This window comes from Kogia breviceps, chromosome 11, assembly GCF_026419965.1.
Source record: "Kogia breviceps isolate mKogBre1 chromosome 11, mKogBre1 haplotype 1, whole genome shotgun sequence".
Taxonomy (NCBI): domain Eukaryota; kingdom Metazoa; phylum Chordata; class Mammalia; order Artiodactyla; family Physeteridae; genus Kogia; species Kogia breviceps.
In genome coordinates, this window is record NC_081320.1 from 14618401 (window position 1) to 14644806 (window position 26406).

General features: G+C 41.2%; 1 protein-coding gene and 1 non-coding gene across 2 annotated transcripts in view; both read right to left on the reverse strand.

Annotated features, from left to right (window-relative positions):
- The window catches only part of KCMF1 (potassium channel modulatory factor 1), a 68187-nt gene that overhangs the window by 38767 nt on the left and 3014 nt on the right, over positions 1–26406 (reverse strand). The gene's annotated exons all lie outside the window — the stretch shown is intronic.
- Positions 3678–3750, reverse strand: TRNAE-CUC (transfer RNA glutamic acid (anticodon CUC)). Its single transcript has one exon. It is a non-coding gene; the product is annotated as a tRNA-Glu (tRNA).

Sequence of the window (26406 nt, forward strand, 5' to 3'; positions counted from 1 at the left end):
GATCCCTGGTCTGCAAAGATCCCACATGCTGCGGAGGAACCAAGCCCCATGTGCCACAACTACCGAGCCTGCACTCTAGAGCCTGTGAGCCACAACTACTGAGCCCATGCACCATAACTACTGAAGCCTGCACTCTGTAACGAGAAGCCACCAAAATAACAAGCCTGTGCACCGTAACGAAAAGCAGCCCCCGCTCACTGCAACTGGAGAAAGCCTGCGCGCAGCAATGAACACCCAACACAGCCAAAAAGAAAACAAAACAAAAGACAAAAAAAACCACCTTAAAAAATTAAAAAAAAAAAATTTCAGTAAGCAAGAAACATGTCAGGCCTCACTCTTTTAAATCACAGCAGAATATCAATATGACTCAAATATATAATTTATTTTTCTTTTTTTGGTCTTCTCAAACATAAGGAAATCTGGCATACACACATCTTCAGACATGGGAATCAACAACCTATTATACATGACATAATCACATAATGAAATTTTAGAACATCGTACTCCAACAAACTGCTATGATCATGTATAAGTCTCCACAAAAACAAGTTGTAAAAGGATATAAACCACATGGAAGCGTTTATGTAAATTTTAAAATACACAATACTCTATAATTAGAGTTTATGAACACATACATATGTGGAAAGCATGGTGAAATGTGGACGGAAAGGACACACACCAACTCCAAGAAGTGATGGTTTCTGGGAAGTAGGGAGAAAAAGGAAGGAAATAGAATGGAATCAAGATAGGGTACAAAGTGAAATTCATCCATATCTGCAAAGTCTTCTTTCTTTCTACATGTTTAAAATGTTTCATTAAAAAACTCCACAAAAACCTAACACAGACAAAACTCTCCCATCCCATCTCAACTTGTACAGTAGCATGGAAGGTGACAGGGTGGCTGGTTTTACACTGAGGTATAAATGGGTAAAATATGAAATTATAGAATAAATAAATTATAGAATAAAACTAATTTTTTTTGGCCCCAGAGATGGATTCTGTATCCCGTACTTATTAATTCTTGCTGGAGTATCAACTAGTCACTGAGTTTCAAGCTAAGCGTTTACAGAATGACTTCTCCCAAGCACAGTGTATAATCTGGGCACACCAGACACAGCACAGACAACGTGGAGAGCGTACTAGTGGGCACTGACAACAGGCTGGAGTTGCCGTTTAGAATGCCTTCCCATTGCATGCTTGGCCAATACAGTACAAACAGCAGTAGGCGACTTCTTGCCTTTCCCGGAAAGACAGACTACATATATTTGTGAGAGAGAAGAATGTCATTTTAAACAACTAAAGGGTGAAACATACTTAATGGGATCTGCCACCCCCCACCCTGGAACATCCTGCCTATGGTTTAAACACTTTAAAACTGATTTTCTGCAACTGTTTTAGGGAAAGGGGAAGAAAACCACAAGATGAATAGGGAGGGACCAGAAAACATACTATTTAATAATTATTTGAGCTAGAAATGTCTGCACATTTATTTGTGATAAATTCACAGTCTGCACATGACAGCCCTTTCTATTATAGTGTAAAGGATTTGTCCTGCATGGATATTAGGAGATAATTTTGTATTAAATTACTGTAACAACATTACTTCAGTGAACACAAGTTTCTGAGCACCTATAGGACCCATTTAGTGTTTAAAGTTTAATGGGGAATAAAGATAAGTAAACAAGCAATTAAAATACAGTATGAAGAGTAAGTGGCAGAGAACTATGGGAACACATCCAACAAGTAAGAGCAACATAAGTGACCTGTTCTAGTTGGGAGAGTACAACAGAGCCCCACAATTAGCCTCACCCTGACACAACGCTTCATACCAAGCAGCCCCTGAGGTACCTTCTCTTCAGAACATTGAAATACAACTTCAGGTCCCTTTGTTCCATGTTTCCTCCACATAAAGCAGTTACTCTAAATCCGCTCTCAGAAAGCCACTACATAGCTTAAGACAAGAATCAAGTTGCTTCTGGGACTTCCCTGGTGGTGCAGTGGTTAAGAAGCTACCTGCCAGTGTAGCGGACACAGGTTTGATCACTGGCCCACGAAGATCCCATATGCCACGGAGCAACTAAGCCTGTGCGCCACAACTACTGAGCCTGCGCTCTACAGCCCGCGAGCCACAACTACTGAGCCCGCGTGCCACAACTACTGAAGCCCATGTGCCTAGAACCTGTGCTCTGCAGCAAGAGAAGCCACTGCAATGAGAAGCCCGTGCAACACAATGAACAGTAGCCCCTGCTCGCCACAACTAGAGAAAGCCCGTGCACAGCAACGAAGACCCAGTATAGCCAAAAATAAATAAACAAATATAAATAAATAAATTTATTAAAAAAAAGAATCAAGTCACTTCTTTCTTTCTTTTTTTTTTTTTTTTTTGTGGTACGCGGGCCTCTCACTGTTGTGGCCTCTCCCATTGCGGAGCACAGGCTCCGGACGAGCAGGCTCAGCGGCCATGGCTCACGGGCCCAGCCGCTCCGCGGCATGTGGGATCTTCCCAGACCGAGGCACGAACCCGTGTCCCCTACATCGGCAGGCGGATTCTCAACCACTGCGCCACCAGGGAAGCCCAACTTCTTTCTTTTTTGGGGGGCTGTGTTGGGTCTTCATTGCTGTGTGTAGGCTTTCTCTAGTTGCGGTGAGCAGGGGCTACTCTTTTTTTTTTTTGCGGTACGCGGGCCTCTCTGTGTTGTGGTCTCTCCCGTTGTGGAGCAAAGGCTCCGGACGCGCAGGCTCAGCGGCCATGGCTCACGGGAGGGGCTACTCTTCGTTGCAGTGAGCGGGCTTCTCATTGCGGTGGGTTCTCTTGCTGCGGAGCACGGGCTCTAGGCACGTGGGCTTCAGTCGTTGTGGCACGTGGGCTCAGCTCTGGCACACGGGCCCTAGAGCGTGTGAGTTTCAGTAGTTGCAGCATGTGGGCTCTAGGGAGTGAAGGCTTCAGTAGTTGTGGCTCGCGGGCTCTAGAGCACAGGCTCTATACTTGTGGCGTAAAGGCTTAGATGCTCTGCGGCATGTGGGATTCTTCCCGGACCAGGGATTTAACCCACGTCCCCTGCATTGGCAGGAGAATTCTTAACCACTGTGCCATCAGGGAAGTCCCTTTCCTCTTTTCTAGGCGAACCGATTTCAAATCTAACAGGTCTTCAAAAATCCTACCTTCAACTGTTACGTTATGTTTGTGTCTGCTCTAGTTCCTTCACTGGTTTTAAAGCAAAGAGACCTACAACAGATATAAAACTCTGGAGAGGACTAGGAATAATGCAAAGTACAGAGAATGCTCTAGCACTGGAAGAGAAAAAGCAGTTTATGTCTGGCTTAGAAAGCACACTAGCCTACTTTGGATGTTAGGTCTGAAGTGATCATGAGTCATGCAAGGTGCAAGGTACTGTAAACTATTAGGCTGATCTTTGGGAGATTTCCTTTGAGAGAGGACATGTCTTTCTACCACTGCGAGTGATACACAACAGTATGGAATAGAAAGAAGTAAAGGACTAAGCATAAAGACAAAATGAGAAAAATAGGCAGTGCTTGTATAGTCTGAAGCAAATCTCTAGGAAATCAACTTAACTAGTACTCAAATATAAGTATCCAAAACTAAAAAACAAAATAAGACATTGGCTTTAACATAATTTTTTTTTTTTTGCCACTTCGCACAGCTTACGGGATTTTAGTTCCCTGACCAGGGATCGAACCTGGGCCCTCAGCAGTGAGAGCGCAGCGTCCTAACCACTGAACCACCAGGGAATTCCCTAACAAATATTATTCATGTTTCTTCTTCCCTCTGTTTGTGAACATTTTTAGCCGTTATTCTGAGCATGGCTCCGGTAGGGCACCATCCAGAAAACGCACCCAGGTTGACAATATATCCATAATGACTTGAAAATGCAACACTCAAAAGAATAGTTGCCCCACTTAAAAAGACTATGGCAATAACTCCAACCTAAAAATTCAAGCACAAACTTCAAAAGCATGTAATGAATAACTTTATCAGCAAGGATTTGAATCCTGCCTGACTGTGAAGAAATTACTTAACTGGTCTTTGCTTTCCTCATCAGTTAAAGAAAAAAAAAAAAAGCATATACTAATCTCTCTATATTGCAGGGCTGTAACAGGAACGTAAATGTTAATTTCTCTTCCTTTCCTTCACACTTCAAGGTTGTGTAAAGTAAAGTAAGGTGCTGGTTAGTACTACTGTTTCTCAGCTCCAAGCCTACCCTTCTATATTCTTTGCTGCAATGATGGTCCACGAGGTGGTCCTCAATGGGGTCATTTTGCTTCCCCAGGGGATATTTGGCCATATATGGAAACATTTGGGGGAGGGGTGGATACTAGAATCAAGTGGGTAGAGGCCAGGGATGTTACTAAACATCCTACAAAGCACAGGACGGCCATCTGGCCCAAAATGTCAATGGTGCTGAGGCTGAGAAACAATGGTCTAGGGTTTGCAAACTCAAGTTATTCATACTCCCTTGGCAGCTGGCTTCTGGTTCATGTTCTGCCAATGGGAGGTCAAAGAGGGAGAGAGAAAGCACCCCTCCAGCAGCAAAGGGGTTCTAGCACCAACCTCTTCTGGCATTCTCATCACCAACCAGCTGAATCCACTCAAAGGCCAAGTACCAACTGTGTAGAGATGGGCCTGGGGAAGTAGGAGTCTCTGAACTCCTAAATTCTAGTAACCCCATCTTTTCCCTTTTTGCAATGATAGAAATATCTCTTTATCTGTACTGTCCAAAGCCATCAGTCTCTAAAAATCCCTTGTCAGCTTACAGAGCCTAGAAGCAGTGCTGGTCCAGCAGCAATGAGCCCACCAAGCAACCAGATCTTCGTTTCCAGTATCCTCCACTAAGAGGAACCAGAGCTCCTTGGAGAAATGGATGATTCCAGAGGTTAGGACAGGGTGAGTACATGAGGAGCCTGTAATGTCTAAGGTCTAGAATGAATGATCCAGAAAGAGGGTACATGTCAAAAGGACACAGAAGAAACCAGAATGGGGTTTCCACTGTCCAAATCTGGGATAATTTGAGCATCAAAATCAATAATAAAAAAATAATGCCCACTGAATAATACAGAAATCCATGTGTCCACACTGATATGAATGAAGAAATAAATAAATTAAGGAGAGGGAAACAGGAAAAAATCTTCCATGTAGTAGATATGCTGACTAGAATTTACATTCCAACTCCTAGTTGGAGCCACTAGCCGCATGTGATTATTTAAATGTAACTTATTAAAATAAAATAAAGGGAATTCCCTGGTGGTCCAGTAGTTAGGGTTCCACACTTCCACTGCAGGGGGCATGGATTCGATCCTTGGTCGGGGAACTAAGATCTTGCAAGCTGCACAATGCAGCCAAAAACAAACAAACAAAAACAAATAAAATTAAAAATTCAGTTCCACACTGAATTGCACAGCTGCATTTCAAGGGCTCACATGGCTAGTGGCTATTGCGTTGGACAACAGTGCACTGGACAGTGGCATTTGAGACTGAACCATAATTCTGTGATGATAAAGTCAAGAACAGATAATAAGTTAAGACCTAATTTTGTTCTTTTCTGAAAATCTTAAAATTTAGTATTGGAATTTTAAAAAGACAATTTCATAAGAATAGGGAGAACACGAATAAATAATAGCAACAAAATTTTGGAAGCCGGGAAGCAGATGGATGAGTGGTAACTGAGTTAGGAGGTTGGAGAAAGCTGAATCCTTGTATGGGTAAAGGGGGAAGCAAAAAATCCACCCAATTTACAGTACAGATTAAACAAAATGTCTAGGACTGGCAGCATCAGGTATTGCTGGAACTTGGATCAGAGTGGAAAATCATTTAAAGATGAAAGATGTAAAAGCTCTTCCAGAAGCAGTTAAATTTGTAAGTTGCCTTTCCAACATACTCTACTCCAAGTGGAAATGGGAAGTTTATTCATCAAAGAGGGTAAAACAGAGGGCCTCTGACCTAGGGAACTCAAGGCACTGTTGACAACAGAATAATATGCAAGTATTACTGAAAAGAAAAGAGTTTGAGTTAAATCTTAACTAAATTATTTCCAGAAGGAGAAGGTGGATGAGGGAAAGAGAGAATAGAATGGTAAAGAGAAAAAAACTGGAACCCAAATCTAGAAGTTTCAATATCCTGAAAGTGACCTTACACATAAAGGAACTAGAAAAAGAACAAACAAAACCCAAAATTAGTAGAAAAAAAGATATCATAAAGATGAGAGCAGAAATAAATGAAATAGAGACTAAAAATACAATAGAAAACATCAATGAAACTAAGAGCTACTTTTTTGAAAAGATAAACAAAATTGATAAACCTTTAGCCAGACTCATCAAGGAAAAAAGAGAAAGGGCCTAAATCAATAAAATCACAAATGAAAAAGGAGAAGTTACAACTGATACCACAGAAATACAAAGGATCATAAGGGATTACTACAATTACACACCAATAAAATGGATAACCTAGAATAAATGGACAAATTCCTAGAAATGTATAATCTGCAAAGAATGAATCAGAAAGAAATAGAAAATATGAACAGACCAATCACCAGTAATGAAATTGAATCAGTAATCAAAAAATTCTCAACAAACAAAAGTCCAGGACCAGACAGCTTCATAGGTGAATTCTATCAAATATTAACACCTATCCTTCTCAAACTATTCAAAAAAATTGCAGAGGAAGAAACACTTCCAAACTCATTCTACAAGCCTAGCATCACCCTGATGCCAAAACCAGACAAAGATATTACACAAAAAAAGGAAATTATAGACCAATATCATTGATGAACACAGATACAAAAATCCTCAACAAAACATTAGCAATCTAATTCAATAATACATTAGAAAGATCATACACCATGATCAACTGGGACTTATCTCAGGGATGCAAGGATGGTTCAATATCCACAAATCAATCAATGTGATACACATTAACAAACTGAAAAATAAAAATCATATGATCATCTCAATAGATACAGAAAAAGCTTTTGACAAAACTCACCATCCATTTATGATTTAAAAAAAAAAAACACTCTCAACGAAGTGGGTATATAAGGAACAAACATTAATATAATAAAGGCCACATATGCATCATACTCAATGGTGAAAAGCTGAAAGCCTTTCCTCTCAGATCAGGAACAAGACAAGGATGCCCACTCTTACCACTTTTATTCAATATAGCATTGGAAGTCTAGCCACAGCAATCAGACAAGAAATAAAAGGATTCTGAATTGGAAAGGAAGAAGTAAAACTGTCAGTGTTTGCAGATGACATGATACTATACATAAAAAATCCTAAAGACACCACCAAAAAACTACCAGAACTCATCAATGAATTTGTAAAGTTGCAGGACACAAACTTAATATACAGAAATCTGTGGCATATTCTATACACTAACAACTACCAGAAGGAGAAATTAAGAAAACAGTACCACTTAAAATCATATCAAAAAGAATAAAATACTTAGGAATCAGCCTAACCAAGGAGGTTAAAGACTTGTACTCAGAAAACTGTAAGACACTGATGGAAGAAATTCAAGACACCACAAACAGATGGAAAGGTATACTATGTTCATGGATTGGAAGAGTTAATATTGTTAAAATGACCACATTACGTAAGGCAATCTACAGATTCAATGAATTCCCTATCAAAATACTATTGGCATTTTCCACAGACCTAAAGCAAATAACTCTAAAATTTGTATGGAAACACAAACTACCCTGCATAGCCAAAACAATCTGAGAAAGAAGAACAAGGCCAGAGGAATCATGCTCCCTGACTTCAGACTATACTACAAAGTAATCAAAACAGTGTGATACTGGCACAAAAACAGACACATAGATCAAGGGAACAGAACAGGGAGCCCAGAAATGAACCCAGATTTGTATGGGCAATTAATCTATGACAAAGGCAAGAATATACAGTGGGGAAAAGACAGCCTCTTCAATAAATGGTGTTGGGAAAATTGGACAGTTACATGCAAAAGAATTAAACGGACTACTCTCTAGCAACACAAAAAAATAAATTCAAAACGGATTAAAGACTTAAATGTGGGACTTCCCTTCTGGCGCAGTGGTTAAGAATTTGCCTTCCAATGCAGGGGATGCAGGTTCGAGCCCTGGTCAGGGAACTACATCTCACACTCATGCCACAACTAAGGAGCCCACTGGCTGCAACTAAGGAGGACATGTGTCGCAACTAAGGAGCCCGCTGGCTGCAACTAAGGAGCACACATGCCGCAACTAAGGAGCCCACCTCCCGCAACTAACACCCAGCGCAACCAAAAAAAAAAAAAAAACCCAAAAACTTAAATGTTAAGACCTGAAGCTATAACACTTCTAAAATAAACATAGGCAGCAAGCTCTTTGACATTGGTCTTAATAGCATTTCTTTGAATATGCCTCCTGAAGCAGGCAAAACAAAAGCAAAAATAAACAAATGAGACTACACCAAACTAAAAAGCTTTTGCACATAAAAGGAAACTATCAATAAAGTGAAAAAGATTCCAAGTGAATGGGAGAAGATATCTGCAAACAATATATCTGATAAAGGGTTAATATCCAAAATATACCAAAACCTCAACACAGCTCAACATTAAAAACAAAACAAAAACCCCTGATTAAAACCTGAAGAGACATTTTCCCAAAGAAGATATACAGATGGCCAACGGGCACATGAAGAAAACACCCATCATCACTAATCATCAGAGAGATGGAAAACATTATGGCGACTCCTCAAAAAATTAAAAATAGAACTACCATACAATTCAGCAATTCCACTCCTGGGTATTTATCTGAACAAAATAAAAACACTAATTAGGAAAGATATATATACCCGTATGTTGTTCACTATAGCATTCTTTACAATGGGCTGGATATGGAAGCAATCTAAGTGCTCATCAATGGATGAACAGGTAAAGAAGATGTGGGGTGTGTGTGTAGGTGTGTGTGCGTATACATACATACATATACATACACATGTATAAAATGGAATATTACCCAGCCATAAAAAAGAACAAAATCTTGCCATGTGTGACAAATAGATGGACCTAGAGGGTATTATGCTAAGTGAAATAAGTCAGACAAACACTGTATTATTTCATTGATATGTGGAATCTAAAAAACAAAACAAATGAACAAACATAACAAAATAGAAACAGAGCTATGGATGCAGAGAACAAACAGGTGGTTTCCAGAGGGGAGGGGGTAGGGAAAGGAAAGAAATAGGTGATGGAGATCAAGAAGTACAAACTTCCAGTTGCAAAATAAACAAGCCACAGGTATGAAATAAACAGTGTGGGGAATATAGTGAATAACTATGCATAGAAAAAAGAGATCAATGTGGTTACCAGAAGCAGGAGTTGGGGGAAAGGGGAACTGAATGAAGGCAGTCAAAAGGTACAACTTCCAGTAAGATAAACAAGTACTAAGGATGAAATGCACAACATGACAAAAATAATTAACACTGCTGTGTGTTATATATGAAAGTTGTTAAGAGAGTAAATCCTAAGAGTTCTTAAAACAAATAACCCTGAAAGCAAGAAAATGGAGAAGAGGAAAATAATCAACAGAATAATTCAAGAAAACTTCCCAGAAAAGAGGATATAATTGCCAGACTGAAAAAACCCATAGAGTACCGAACAAAATGGATAAAAGGAAAGCAACTAACCACATTTTAAAAGAGCAGGCTTAAGGGAGATTCTACTACCTTCCAGGAGAGGGAATAGGGGAAGAAGGAAATAGAGGTCACACACAAAGATCAAGAATTTGATATGTTCAACAGAAACACTGGACTCCAAAAGGTAATAATACACTAATGTCATCAAAGTTCTAAAGGAAAGAACTTCCAAATTAAAATTATATACTTTGGAAAGTTATCATTCATGGATGAGGGCAGTATTAACAATATTTTCAGATTTGTTAAGTTCTTACAAAATTATTCCCAGGGCACCCTTTCTCCAGAAACTACAGAAGAGTGAGAAGAGGAAATAATGGGGAGATCGAATCTAGGAAACAGGAGATCCAAAATAAGAGAGAAGCATCTAAAATCACCAGGAAGATGGTGAAGTGGGAACCCCCAGAATGACAGCCGCGCAGCAGTTTAGAACAACTTGTCCACACTGGAGCAGTGACACTCAAGAGCCGTACACAACGAGTGGTCACCACCCAGACCCTGAAGCCACAGCACTGTTTGTTTTACACTATTTACTGAAGTGGAACACCATTTAGAAAAGTACACAAATCATAAATACACAGCTTGGTTTTCAGGAAGTGAACACATCCTGCGTAACTAACACCCAGATCAAGTTAAGGGAACAAAAGTCTCCCTTATGCCCCTTCTAGTAACTACCCCAAGTTACTATCCTGACATCTAACATCCTGGATTAACTTTCCCTGTTTTCTTTGTGTGTGTATGTATACACACACACATATATACACATACATACATACATAGCATACCTGCAGTGCTTTCAAAGTCACTCATGCACATCTGAGTTACCAATGGGCACATTCCCAGCCGAGCTCAAACAAGTGGCCGCTCTGCCTTCTTGTTTCAGTTCATCCTGTAAACAAGCATCCTTTTCATGGTCTATGTACTGTCATGTTTTTCAACTTTCTGTATTGTTTGTAGGTGATCTCACTGTTTAAAGTGGCCCCAGTGTAGTGCTGAAGTGCCGTCTGGTGTTCTAAGCACCACAAGGCTGAGAAAATATGTGTTAGATAAACTCTGTCCAGTCATGAATTATAGTGCTGTTAGCTATGACTTCTATGTTTATGAATCAACTGTATATTAAATACGGTGTCTTTCAACAGAAACACACAGAAAACAAGGTTATGTATTGATCTGTTGATGAAAGTGTGACCACAGGCTCACAGGAACCTAGCCCTGTATTTATACTGGAGCATTGGTTGAGTATTTGCTACTTCAGTGTTCACGGCAACTTTATAGAACACAGCTACCAAGAACAAGAATCAACTACACACACACACACACACACACAAAATCGTATACTTTTTCTTTTTGACCTGAGGACAGAAGGATGCCCAGGGAGTCTGGCCCAGGCTCAGTTGCTCATCTGGACTTGGCTGATGAAGTAAGCTCCTGTTATCCACTCCAGGAGGGAGGTTCAGCTTCACCCCACAGGTGTTCTGCTCTGACCTGCTCCTGAGAGCGGGGGATGTGAGCGGCTGTCCTCTGACCGCATCTCGGCTGGAGAACCACCCTGGTCCACACGAAGGCCCAGCCAAATCCCCCGCTCTGTGGCGGCCCTGATCTTTCAAGGTCCACTCGTGACCTCACCCAGTGACTTCTGCAAAGGGTCTCTGGGAAACCCCCAGGGAGGCTGAAGACAGACTTTGTTCAGCTTCTCCTCTCCTAGGAGCTTGTGTCCAATGGTGCAAACTGTCCTTTCCTCACACAGAGAGCTCCGAGCTTGTCACTCGGTGCTTTACAACTAAACGATACGCTGCTTAGATAGGAAGAGATTTACTGGGGGTAAAACTATAGAGAAAGGCAAAAGGATGACCAAGACAAAGGTCCTGATAGTGGTTATGGACGTTGTCTGGGAGATAGCCTATGTTTTAATATAGATGGATACAAAGTCCTTTGTTTTATTATCTTTTTACTGAATGTAGACATCTTGCACATTTCTGAATGCATGACACATTTCTCACACATGCATAAAAATTCCATTCTCAACGAAAAGGACTGACTGGTTGGCATAGATCTTAAAAATGGCAAGTATGTTTAGATTTTTTTTTTTAAAGCTATAAACTTCTTAAAAGAAACTACAAGAGGATCTCTTTATTTTACCTCTTAGTGTGTGAGAAATTTCTAAGCAATACAGGGAACCTGAAACCATAAAGGAGGCAAGGAAGCACAATGTAAATTTGATAATAGGTAAGTATAAAACTTTAATATTTACAAAAGAGCCAAAAAATAAGTCAGTTACAACAGATGGAGAGAAATATTTGCAACAAATACAACAAACAATGGGTTCTTAAAGATTAAGACCAACAAGAAAAACAAAAAAGAAAAATGGGAAGTGATACATGAACAGACACTACTGAAAAGGAAGTACCATTCAAATACATCCTTGAGGGACTTCTCTCATGGCGCAGTGGTTAAGAATCCGCCTGCTAATGCAGGGGTTCGAGCCCTGGGCCGGGAAGATCCCACACGCCATGGAGCAACTAAGCCCGTGCGCCACAACTACTGAGCTGTGCTCTAAAGCCTGCGAGCCACAACTACTGAAGCCTGTGTGCCTAGAGCCCATGCTCCGCAACAAGAGAAGTCACCGCAATGAGAAGCCCACGCACTGTAATGAAGAGTAGTCCCCACTCGCTGCAACTAGAGAAAGCCCGTGTGTAGCAACAAAGACCCAACGCAGCCAAAAAATAAATAAATATTTTTTAAAAACCATGCTTGATAATAAAAAAAAAAGTGTGTCTAAAGTCCTCCAAAATTTTCAATGCCATTCATAACAAGGCCTAATTCAAGAAAGGCTTATGAAATCTTAAAGTAGAAGTTTCAGGCACATCCAGTGAAATGAAGCATAAGCTGACAATCTTATGAATAACGGCTGGCTCCATTCTTAGGTAAAACTGACCCTCCACCTACCAGACCTGCAAAAAATTCATTTGCTCTCATTCTGCCAAGAGTTCTAGTTTAGGTGCCACCCCAGTCAGCATATAAGTAAGACTGAATCACGGCCTTCAGCCTATGCTAACAACACTTTTTAGCTTCCTCATACAGTTACATACTTGCTATACAGCTTCTTTTCACTTGCCATATTGCGCCATGATAAGGTCCTGTATTTGACCCTGTTCTATATGATATTTTTATTAGTGTCTTAGAAAATGACAGAAAGCATACTTATAAGCTTTGCATAAAAGAAACAGTTAAAACACTGGAGGACAGGATAGAAATTTGAAGAGGCAAATGGGTGTGCCAAAACAAATGAGATGAATTTTTAAAGGGGTTCACATAACGGCTTGCTGTTGGATTAAAGAGCAATTCATGTGATTAAAACAAACAAGCAAACAAAACAAAAAAACTCTGGGTGAATTAACTAAGCAGAACTTCAGCTTCAGTATTAGCCCAATATGGGATGCAGTTGCTTAAAAAAGCCAGGAAATAAACAAACAAGCTTAGGCTACATTAACAGTCACGGGGGATACACAACTGTAGTATTTCCACAACACTTTGCTCTCGTCAGACCCTACGTGAAGAACTGCATTCAGTTCTGGATGTCTTGTTTTAAAAGGAGAAACAAATACAACATACTGACAGAATGGCAAAAGATCTAGAAACTCAGTCAAGAGAAATTACTAAGAAACAAAATGAGCAGAAGAGCAGAGAGCAGGCAGGATGGAGAAAATGTGCCGGCTCCACACAGACCCAATACAGAGAAAGAGCGCACTGCTCTCCGCGCAGCTACTCAAGGTCCAAACCAGGAGGCACTAAGTGCAACATGGAATCTTGGACTGGATCCTGCAACAGGAAGGGGATATAAGGGGAAAAACTGGTAAAAATCTGAGTAAGTCTATAGTTTAGTGAGTAACAATACACCAGTGTTGGTCTCTTAGTTATGACAAATGCGTCAAGTTAACATGTTAACATTTGGGGAAACTGGGTGAGGGGTACGTGGGAAGTCTATTTACCATCTTTGCAACTTTTCTGTAAATCTAAAATTACCACAAAATAAAAAGCTTATTTAAAAAAAAAACCAAAAAGGGCTTCCCTGGTGGCTCAGTGGTTGAGAGTCCACCTGCCGATGGAGGGGACGCGGGTTCGAGCCCCGGTCTGGGAGGATCCTACACACCGCGGAGCGGCTGAGCCCGTGAGCCATGGCCGCTAAGCCTGCGCGTCCGGAGCCTGTGCTCCACGACGGGAGAGGCCACAGCGGTGACAGGCCCGCGTACCGCAAAAAAAAAAAAAAACAAACAAACCCCAAAACAAGAAACAAGGAGGCAGATGGTTCAACGAATGACACTCAACAGTGTAGTGAGTGCTCTGTCAATGCACGGGCTGTGTTTAGACATTAGACAAACTGATACATGCCTTTGAAATAATTTCTGCGTGTTTCAGGGGACAATGAGACCATCTAAACTGGAGGTCAAATGAGTTTATTAAGACCATCAATATCTGTCTTGGAGTACGAAAGCCAGAATGTAAAGAACAAAAGCTAACTGAAGTGACCCATCAACACTAGGGAAACAACCATCTTATATTTGCAATAATGTTGCAAGTCATTCTTCTACTAGTTTTCAGGAGGACCCAAAGGCTTCTCTAAGTGTTTTTCAAACTGTAGCTCAGGACCCGGTAAAATCAGTTTAATCACAGTAGCTTTCACCTGGGAAGGTACCATTCCCAGGGAGCTTATGGGGGTTATTTTCTGGTCATCACAATGATTGGGGCCCTACTGGCATTTATTGGGGAAAAGGTACCAAAGATGCTAGGAGTCTGGAAATGCAAAAAAGAATTGCCCAGCATCCCAACAAGATTTTCCAAATCTACCACCAGACATTCAAGTAGGAAATTAAAACAAACAAAGAACTTTAAAATCGAGCACACTCCATCTTCCCCATAAACACAAAATATTTCTTGACGCTTTAGTAAACTTATTTTCCAGGTGTGACACTATCCCATAAGTTAAGAAAAGATTGTTTTGCTTCATTTAGATCTAAGACTGTTTAGCATTTCAGAAAATCTGATGACAAGCTGTTTGTAGTAGCTGAGTTTCCAGCACAGCATACCTCTATCAGACTGCTTTTATAGCCATAACTTCCAAACAGTATGTAACAGAGACGTCTCTGAATAGATTTATTTCTAAACATTATTAAGTTAGTAAGGAATTATGAAACAGAGGGTTCTTTCTAAACTTTATTAACATTAAAAAAATTTCACATCAAGATCATCTTGTATGTTATCCTATATTAGAAATCTATGTTGTGAAAAGTAAATATTAAACTTACCTATTTGGGGGCTGCTTCTCTTTCTCTTTTTAGTCTGAGAATGTCTCTCCAAGTTTACCACATGGCTGTTAACTGTTTCTTTTTCTACTCCATTCTCTACACCCCACTGCCCATCAAAGGATGTGCCCTGCAGGGCAGTGAAGTACTAGAGTCTGAAGGCAGGTTGCTAATGATGGATTCCTCCAGGTTTTCTGTGAGACTTCATCACTTCCTTGTCTCATGCCAGGTCATTTCACAGGGAATTATTTTGACACCACAGGTATAAATAAGGTCAAAGTCACTGGTGAGTACGTGATACTACTTTTACTTCTCCATGTTGACAGTCTAATTTCTTATGTTATCCTCACATCAAGTAAAATTACTTCCCTCTCTTATATTTTCCATTAAAAAAAATTTCCCTCCTTCTCTTATCATATATTGTTTTTATTTATTCTAACAGTTTTTATTTTAGTATCTATATATATCTCAGCTCTTTCGTTTTCCTATAGTTTTTATATGGTATGTTTTCTGAGCCTCTTTTTTTTTTTTAACATCTTTATTGGAATATAATTGCTTTTCAATGGTGTGTTAGTTTCTGCTTTATAACAAAGTGAATCAGTTATACATATACATATATCCCCATATCTCTTCCCTTTTGTGTCTCCCTCCCTCCCACCCTCCCCATCCCACCTCCCTAGGTGGTCGCAAAGCACCGAGCTGATCTCCCTGTGCAATGCCGCCGCTTCCCACTAGCTATCTATTTTACATTAAATCTGAACGTATTTACTGTAAGTAGGTACAGGCCGTCAAGTACTTCACTGTAACATCTAAGGTAGCTGATGACCTATCTACTAACTTTATTTCAGGATAATCAACAGCCTTAAAATATTTGTTATAAGAATAAATGCACTAGGACTGATCGGGTTGAGAATCATTAATTTAGTGTATCTTAATCAGAATTTCTTGAAAACAGAACTGAAAATTATCAGTACACTGCAAACAGGGGACCGTTTCACGAAACTTTTGTTTCCACTGTGTGTGTTTTCTGGGTGTTGTAAAAATGTATTTCTTGCTAGAAGTCAAGGTCAAATAAATTCGTGGTCCCCCAGTTACTGAACAGACCGGTGGCCAACAACTGTCCTACAAGGTCCCTCACACTCGCTGCCTGCTTCACAAACGTCCCTCACCTCCTGGGCTCTCAGTCAACTCTGGGATCTATTTCCCACCTCCAGGTCCTCCCTGTCTCTCTAAAGCAGGTGCTTGCACCTTCCCTACTCCCCATATGGATGTCTTCAAGTCACTCCCTCAATTTCTTTTTATCTTTTCTGTCTTAAAAAACAAATAAATAAACAAAGAAACTGTGGGCATGGCAAAGGGCAAAAAAGTAGCCTTTTCAGGCATGATGAAACCCAGAAGGCATACAGAAAAGGCCAAGATAAGTCTATAATAAAAATGAAAAGTCTTTGGGGGAGCCAAAGCATATACAAGGCAAATACGATTCAGAAAAAAGTCCTATAATGTAAAACAGGTTTAATATCCTTAAGACTGGTAACAATCAGGAAGAAACAAGCAATTCTGTGAGGCAGAAAATAAGTGAGTGCAAGAACAATTTTTAAATGAAAATTAAGTTGCTCACTACCCTATGACCTAGCAATTCTCACCTGTAGGTATATACACCAATCCACTTACTAAATTATCTCAATAATTGTAATAATTTTAAAAGAGTTTCACATTTTCTAGGCATAAAGTGATATTAGCAAAAAGAGAGGTGGTTTGGGTTTTTCTGTTTTGTTTTAAATTTATTTATTTATTTTTGGCTGTGTTGGGTCTCCACTGCTGCACACAGGCTTTCTCTAGTTGCGGTGAGCGGGGGCTACTCTTCGTTGCAGTGCGTGGGCTTCTCATTACGGTGGCTTCTCTTGTTGCGGAGCATGGGCTCTAGGCGTGCGGGCTTCAGTAGTTGTGGTACGTGGGCACAGTAGTTGTGGCTCATGGGCTCAAGAGTGCAGGCTCAGTAGTTGTGGCGCACGGGCTTAGTTGCTCCGCGGCATGTGGGATCTTCTCGGACCAGGGCTCGAACCCGTGTCCGCTGCATTGGCAGGCGGATTCTTAACCACTGCGCCACCAGGGAAGCCCGAGAGGTGGTTTTTATCTCCTATTTTCAAATGTTTATTTATAGTGGTTATTTGATTTCCTGTCTTAATAATATTTGCACTTGACTAGTGGTTTTTAAAGAGTGTGGTATTACTTCCGAAAGGGCATTTTGAAATTTGGGTGTCATCTTGGCATTTGGGAGGTCAGTGCCAGGGATTCCAGAAACCTGCAATGTGATGGACAATATGACACAATGAAGAACTGTTGTTCTACCTTTCACATATCTTTCAAAGGTCCAAACAGAAAAACCTGTTTATAATTATTTGAACTTGGAAGCTAACTGAATTTTACATATAGATACTAAGTATCTGTTGTAAGATTTTAACACACACTGAAATCATCAGTAATACAACTATTTGGGTAAATTGTTTAAAACTTGACACCAAGAGTTGTTCAACAGAAACAGCATTGATGGCAACACTGTTGAAGGTGAACTGCCAGCATAACATGTCTGTATGGATTTGCATTTGAAGCTATCCAACTCACAGCGAGTCTTACATAGGTACAAGTATCTCACCTCTTCATTATTTCCTCTAACTTAATTATGCCTGAGCATTCACATCCTGAAAAGACACTATTTCATTTTATTTATCCTTTATGAGAGCATTACAGTGATTTTCTTTAAAGTACGTGAATCAGAGTTCTTTATAGAAAAATTCCAATGAATAAACATAGGAAAAACAAAAATGGAAAAAATCAACATCTTGCAATCACTATGAAACAACAGATCCAAGCAGCTTACATCAGTAACTGCCAACGGAGGGACAGCTGACATTCGAATCCACTAAGAACAACCAGTCATTATGGGTCTCTTAATGTGATATTATAATAAGTATTATGAAATATTCAGCACCTATAAAATATTCTATGAAACAAACATCTGAATCAACCCTCTAGAACTGATTACCACTTAAAAGAAATACAGAGAATGAAAGAATATGATAAAATGACATCATAAAAATGCAAAGCAGAATGTTAGAAACACCAAAGAAATGATTCGGTTTCTTCAAAAAATAAATCGCATTTTTAAGGAGGGGCGGGGCTGTTATAGAGATTTTAAAGGACATAACAACCAAATGCAATTATGTGGACCTTTTCTGGATCCTGATTTTAACAAACTAACTTTAAAAAGACATTTCTGAGACGACCGGGAAAACTGAAGATGAACTGGGTATTATATAATACTAAAGAATTATTGTTAATTTTGTGAGGTGTGATAATGATACTGTGGCATTGTGCGCACCTGTGTGTGTGTAGTGCATCCCTACCAACTGGGGATAAATACTGAAATATTTGTGGGTAAAATAATACACAGGTCTCGGATTTGCTGTAAAAATGTTCAAACCCCCCCAAAAGGAAGGGGATAGGAAATTGATATAAAAATGGCAAAATGCTGATGTGATGAACCTGGTTAATAGAACAGGGGGATATATTACCAATGTGTTAATCTCAGTCAATTAAAAAAAAAAATCTTAGAACAGAAAAAAAGAGGTACGGAATCACCTCCTTAGTCCTCTCTTTACTCCTAGGTTGCCACTAATCTACGGATCAACACTCTGAGCTACTCAATCAGTGATGCACTCCTCTGACATCATCATCTAATAGAGCTAATATCCTGTCCACGAGGACAATGACAGTCTTTATACACCTTAATGCAAGATACTGTCTATGGTGATACTTTGATATACCAAATCAGAGGCCCAGTCAAAAAAGAGATAAGTCTGGTATGCTTGGTTTTGATATATCCTCAATATATCCTAATCACTACTATTTTTCATGGGCCTTTTTTCCCTAGCAAAACTGTTCTTTTCACTGTTCACAAATTCTCACAAATTGTGTTTTCCTACCTTGGCCTTCTTATTACATATTCATTTCTGCCCACCCCACTGGTCTGGAATGTCTGCTTCTCCTCTATCCAGGCAAGTCCCTTATCCACAAAACTTGCTCAAACCTCTTTCCCCTTACTCCCTTTGCCTTCATGTGAACACTCAGGTTCACAGAAATGTTAGGAAAGTAAGAGATTATTCATGGCTTTCACTGTCCCACAGCAAATAGGTAAGCCTTTTAAAACTTCTCCCTCCATTATAAGGCAAATTCCTCAAAGGCAGAGACTGTATCTTACCTTATATACCTTATCTTACCCTACCTTCCTATATCTTCTCTTATATACTTTGCATAACGTTAACACTCAAATTACAGGCACAGAACTGAGAAGTATGGTAGACAACTGTTCTGTACATACGTCCAAGACGAAAATGATGATGATGGCTCGGACAATGAGTGCTTACCATATGCTAGGCACTATTCTAAACATTTTATATATAGTAACCATCAAATATAACCACCCTAGCATTATGCCCACCTCATGAAATGATACACACAGAGGTGAACAACTTACCCAAGGTCACAGTTTGTAAAGTAAGTGACCAGGCTGGGGTCTGAACCCTGGCGGTCTGGCTCCAAAGTCCCATTGATAAATTTACTATTCAGCATCTCAGGAAAAAAAAAATTGAGTGAACAGAAAATTTTATCCACTGAAGAAATCTAGCCTCAGAGTACCTATAAACTAGTAACTCTCCCTGAGCCTACAGTTTTGGGTAACTTCATCCCAGCAGCATATACAGTACAAAATGAGCCTGGAATAAGAGTCATGGGATCTGAATTCTAGTCCTCACTCTGATCTCAAGTAGTGTGACTCAGCCTTTCCAGACTGCAATTTTATTTGGAAAAAAAAAAGGCTGATTTCCTTCTGGACCAAAAGGTCTATTATTCTATCTTCTCTTGATTTTATTGGAGAGAAAAGGATTAAAATAAACTAATTCATTATCCAGCTACCAAACTGGCCTAAGTCCCACACTGAGCTCTCCTGGCCTGGACCTGTATCACTGCAACACTGGCACAGGAGACACACCGGGCTAGTGACCTCTATGCTCCCTCTCTCTTGCTACCTTGGGGGAAAAATCAGGTTCATAGGCCCCCCAAACCGACGCTTACCTACTAAAAGGTTAAGGGACTTAAGCCACAATCAACTGGAAAGAAAGGCAGCAGAATCACACCAAGTCTTGACTTTAAGATACCTAATGATATTGCTGAGCCTGTACCTGTTCACACTCATTCAACCAACTCCAGTTTTATTCATCACACATCTCCACTTGAACATTTAACAGACATCTCTTACCTAATATGTCTGAAACAGAACTCCTGACTTCAGCCTCCAAAAATGCTCCTCCCCTCCACATCTCAGTAAATGGCCCTCCTCTCACCCACTTGGCTTGCCTGTGTCCTTGTTAGATCTACATTCAAAGGATTAAACCCCAATGCCTCACCATCACCTATAAAGCCCCATCTAATCTGGACCCAGTCTATCCCCACCTCCTCTTCTCTACTCCTCCTCCTCACCTAGTCAGCTCCAGCCACCCTGCTCCTCGCATAAACTACTTTATTCTAACTCCAAGGCTTTTATACCTGAAGTCTCTGCTTGAGATGGGTCACCTCCTCTGAAAGGCTCCCCCCCACCCCCCCGCCGGTACACGGGCCTCTCACTGTTGCACTGTTGTGGCCTCTCCCGTTGCGGAGCACAGGCCCAGCAGCCATGGCCCCCAGGGCCAGCCGCTCCGCAGCACGTGGGATCCTCCTGGACCGGGGCACAAACCCGTGTCCCCCGCATCTGCAGGCGGACCTCCAACCACTGCGCCACCAGGGAAGCCCTGAAAGGCTTTCTTGACCACTCTTTTTTTTTTTTTTCGGTGGTATGCAGGCCTCTCACTGTTGTGGCCTCTCCCGTTGTGGAGCACAGGATCCGGACGCACAGGCTCAGTGGCCATGGCTCATGGGCCTAGCCACTCCGCGGCATGTGGGATCTTCCCGGACCGGGGCACGAACCTGTGTCCCCTGCATCGGCAGGTGGATTCTCAACCTGCGCCACCAAGGAAGCCCCTTGACCACTCTTTAAAAACACACACACACACACACACACACACACACACACACACACACACACACAGACCACTCATTCACCTCCCATCATATTCAATCCTTAATCCCCCAGTCTGCTTTATCTTCTTCAGAATACTTATCATTAACCAAAATTAAATTATATGTTCTTTTTCTGTACCCACCCTCCCCATTAAAACATAAGCTCTACAATGAGAACTTCCTCTTATCTTTCATTACTCTATCCCCAGTTTCAACACCAGTACCTGGCACAGTATTTGCTGAGTGAATGACATTTCCCAGTCTTTAGTATCAGTCTGTAGTATCTACCTTTTAGCTACAGACATCTCTCCTTTCCTTCACAGCTTAATCTTTAAGAAGTGTTCCCAGTTTCTCCTGTTCCTTCAGGATTGAATGCACTGCAATCTGGGCTCTAGCCTATGCCTTTGACGGTGCTCATTAAGTTCCACAACCTTCCTCACTCCAACAGTCCCAGCCAAAGAACACTTCACTCCTTATCTTCTTGACCTTTCTGCAGCAATACTAACCACATCCTCCTTCCAGAAAATCACCTTCCTAAGTTTCAATGACAATACTCTCTCCCGGTTGTCCTACTCTCCAGGCTATTCCCTTCAGCCAGTCTCCTGGCTCCCTAAACGTTAAGTGTTCCCAAGGGCTTAATAATTGGTCTACCGATCTTCTTAATCTATATGTTCTCACCATCACTGAGCAGTCAACTCTACCACTATGGATTTATCTTAGCCCAGACCTATTCCTCCTGAATTCCAGACCCACACGTTCAACTGTCCCTGGACATCTCTACCCGGATGTCCCACAGGTACCTCAAACCCAACATGCTAAAAATGGAAGCCACTTCTCTTTTCCCTACTTCCCACCTTCACCCTTAAAGCTTCTTTGTCCTAGATATGCACCTTGATGAATAGCACTGCCCAACTAATGAAGCCCAAACCCAGAGTTTTCCTAGACTTTTCATTATTCCAAAATCCCCACACCTAACCATTCACCAGAAAGGTCTCTCATTTGCACCCACTACAGCAATTATCTTACCTTGTGGTAACTTACCTGTCTGTCCCCCCGCCCCACCCCCCCCACAAAGCCATCATTCAGAGCATCTCTTTCTAGAACACAAAAGTCATACTGGTTTAAAATTTCCTAAAAACTCAATCCCATTAACCTATCCTATTGACAAGGTTCATCTCCTGGCATCAGCCCCTCCCTTCCTGCTCCAATAATGTTAAATTTCTTATGCTCCCCTCAGAGCAAAATTCTTTCTGCCCATGTCTCCTTCCATGGGATACTCTCCCCAACATCAGATACAGCTCAAATACTTAACTCCTTTTGGGATGCATTCATGAATTCATCCATAAAACTGTGAAGCCTCCCATATCTATTCCTTCACCACACCTTGCAGGTATAAATTTATTACAGTTCATACTACATTGTATTATAATTACCTGTCTCATCTTAGAAGGCTGGGACTCCCTCTGCTTTTCATCCCCAGTGCCCAACACAACGTCTCCGCATAGAGAAAGTATTCAATGTATATTTATTAAATGAATGGATTAAAGTAGGAGTCAGCAAACCATTGCCCATGGGCCAAATCTGGCTCACGACCTGTTTTGTCCAACCTATGAGCTAAGAACAGTTTTTACATTTACAAATGTTTAGAGGGCTTCCCTGGTGGCGCAGTGGTTGACAAGTCCGCCTGCCGATGCAGGGGACGCGGGTTCGTGCCCCGGTCCGGGAGGATCCCACGTGCCGCGGAGCGGCTGGGCCCGTGAGCCATGGCCGCTGAGCCTGCGTGTCCGGAGCCTGTGCTCCGCAACGGGAGAGGCCACAACAGTGAGAGTCCCGCATACCGCCAAAAAAAAAAAGAAAAGAAAAAAAAAGAGTTTAGAAAATTTTAAAAAGAATAATATTTAGTGATGCCTGAAAATTATATGAAATTCAAATTCAGTATCCACAAATAAAGATTTATTGTTTCATAGCCATGCTCATCTGTTTATGTTTAGTCTTATGGCTGCTTTCATACCACCGCAGCAGAGTGGAGTAGCTGCAGTTGAGACCATGTGGCCTGCAAAGCTGCACTTGCTATCTAGCTCTGTAAAGAAGTTTACTGACCTCTGAATGAAATAAAATGATCATGGGCTTTGGTTTTTGACAGAACTTAATTCAAGTCCTGGCTTTACCACTTACTACCTGGGTGACCTAGGACAAATAAGCTAACCTCTCTTACTTAGACTCAAATCCCTAATTTGTAAAGCAGGATAACATATCTGCTGGGTTGTTTTGAAATTTTACTAAGCCTTTTAATTGTGATCCCTGCTGTAGGAACCAGTCTATAAAGTGCCTGGTACAGAGTACAGCTTAATGTTGAGAACCCAGACCTGGGTTTGAATTCCAGCTTCATCGCAGACTGTGTGACCTTGGGCCAGGTACTGAACTCAGTGCTTCAACTTCCTCATCCATTACACTGGGATAATAAATATACACCTCACAGGACAGCTGTGAGAACTAAATGAGTTGGTACATGTGAAATGTTGAGCACAGTGCCCCTCAGATAGTAAGCACTCAATAAATATTACTACAGCAGATGTTTGGTTAGTATTAGTTTCTCCCCTTCCCACCTCCTCATCTACTCTACCTCTCACCCCTATTCAGAGCAGCCTATATCTAAAGGAGTAAGTCAATACTTGCATGACAAGTGCTACTGCAGATGAAGGGTGGTCAGGAACGGTCTGTGGCTTCCAAGTCACATCACAATCACGGTTCTCCCTTTGCTCTCTGATCCTCCCTTCTCTAGATGCTTTCTTCCTTAGAAATCTAGCCAATCCCCAGACTTCAATGTAGGCGGCTAGAAAATTCTCTTTTCTAACCAAGATTTCTCTCTCCTGAGCCCCAGTGTAGTATTTCTCAACTCCTGATTTCTAGCTAATGGGCTACCATCACCTTAAATTCAGAACGTCAAAAGCTGAAAATCACTCTTTTCCCCACCTGTCCCTTCCTATCTTCCTTAACTACCAAAAGAACCTGCTATCCTTCCAGCACCCTGGCTGGTTGTCCTGAAATTATACTTTAGTCCTTCCTCTCTTGCAATAACACTTTCTCTCAAGTCATATTTTTTCTTTTTGCTCCTACTGTCACTGACCAATTCAGGTCCTTTTAACTTCAAGCTCATTCCGCCAGCGTCTCTAACTGGCCCAGCACCAACCTACTCTGCACACGGACCCCCTGCTCTTCCTAAAACAGGCCACTCTTCATCATGCCCTTTCTCTGCTTAAAACTTTTGATGCACTACCCCCACCCCCCTTCCATCCCATAACCTGTACGGAAAAAGGAAAAGACTGACCTTAGTGTGGCAATCAAAATCCTTCCCTATCTACCTTGCTCCAATCTTCCTTTCTAATCTTATCTCCCATAATAAAAATACCATCATCTTACATTTGTGCAGCGCTTTATCTAACTTAGAAAACATTCTTACGTGTGCTGGCATTTCATCTCCACAACAACCCTTGGGAAGAGGCCGAAGAGGTATATTAGTATCCTTTACAAAATCAGATTCCTAGCACTGAACTGGAAGTCAGGACTTACTTGCATATGGGAGCCTCCTGTTCTAGAAGTCCTGGTCTCCTCAGTATTGTCCCATCTACCTCTCTCCAACTCGCTCATGTTTTTCTTAGCTCTGCAGTCTACTCCCTCCCATTCTCCTACTCGGTGGACACCCTAGAGTGAAGAGTATAGGGGAAAGTTCAAAAAGAAATGTTTCTTAGAGATGCGGGACTGTGCTTCATTAGGTATTAGGTATTTCGTTTCCAGCCTTTGCCAGAAAGATCTCTCTAAAGAAGGGCTTCTACAGTGTATTTCTCAAAGCACTAACAATCCAACAGTCCTCACCACAGCCCGCCATGCAGGGTATGCAGGGTCTGGCCTGGCTATGCCGACTTCATTTCCTACCTCTTCCCCCTCGATCACTGTCCTCCATCCACAGTGGCCTCACTGCTGTTCCTAGAACATTCCAAGTCTCAAGGCCTCTGTACTTGCTGTACCCTCCTTTACACATCCTTCACTTAATTCAAACTTTTTCTTCTGAAGTTCTGTCTTCAGAAAGGCCCTTCCTGACCACCATATCTAAAGTAGGCCCCCGTCCTCTATTCCCTTAACCTGTTGTATGGGTTCTCATAACACTTGTCACCTCCTAACACTCTATTACTTATTCATTCTTTCATGGTCTTTCCCAGGGATCCACAAACCTTTTCTGCCAAGAGCCAGAGAATAAATATGTTCAGCTTTCTCTGTCACAGCTACTCAACCCAGCCACTGTAGCACAAAGCAGCTTAGACAATATGGGAAAGAGGAGACGTGGCTGTGCTCCAATATAACTTTATTTACCAAAACAGGCAGTGGCCAAGTTTGGCTCATAGGCCATACACCCCCAGTATATTCCTTCTAATAGAGGGTGAGTGTCAGAGGGACAGGAAGCGTCTCTGTTTTGTTCACTATGGTTTCCTTGTGGCCAGAATAGTGTCTAGCCCCAAGTACACATTCAATAAACATATGCTGAGTAAACAAACAAATACAACTAGTCTGGAACGGGGAGCTATGCTCCTCTTCCACCTCCTCAGGTGACAATGGCATGATGTTCAAGAAGAATGATGCCAAGGTCATGAGCTCCATTTCCATTTGGTTAGTATCATACCATGAAAAGTGGTCCCACAACCACTGTGTGCCTGTCACCAGCAATAACAACCTCAGGCAAAAAAGGCCTTTGGTTATAACTGGGACCAGGTAGGAGCCTGTTACAACACAGACTGCTGCGCCCCACCCCCAGAAATTCTGATTTGGTAGGTCTAGGGTAGAGTCCAAGAATCTGCATTTCTAGCAAATTCCCAGGTGATGCTGATACTGCTGGTCCTGAACCACACTTTGAGAACCACTGGACGAGAGTACCCAAAAATGACAGTACTAGCATTTTTATACTATTAAAAAAAAGAGAGAGAGAGAGAGAGCCACAGATTCCTTATGTTCCAGTGATATGGCTGGAGGACTGCAGAGGAAAAAAAAAAAGAACCATAAAACTGACTGCTCAGTGGAAATGTTGCTCCAATAAAATGAAGACAGAAAAACACTAGGTCTTTAATTTTTAACAGACTGTCTTCCAAACACTCTATTTTCACTTGCAAATCTAGTTGTAACTGGAAAACAATAAGCCAAATAGGTAAAAGAGAGAAGTCACCAGTGGGTGGCTAACCTTGATAGTGGGCTAAGTATTAACTCCATAGTCAGTTTCCTTAAAATTACTTTAAAGAACAATCATAACCACCCGTCTTTCTATTGCTAGATGCCAAGA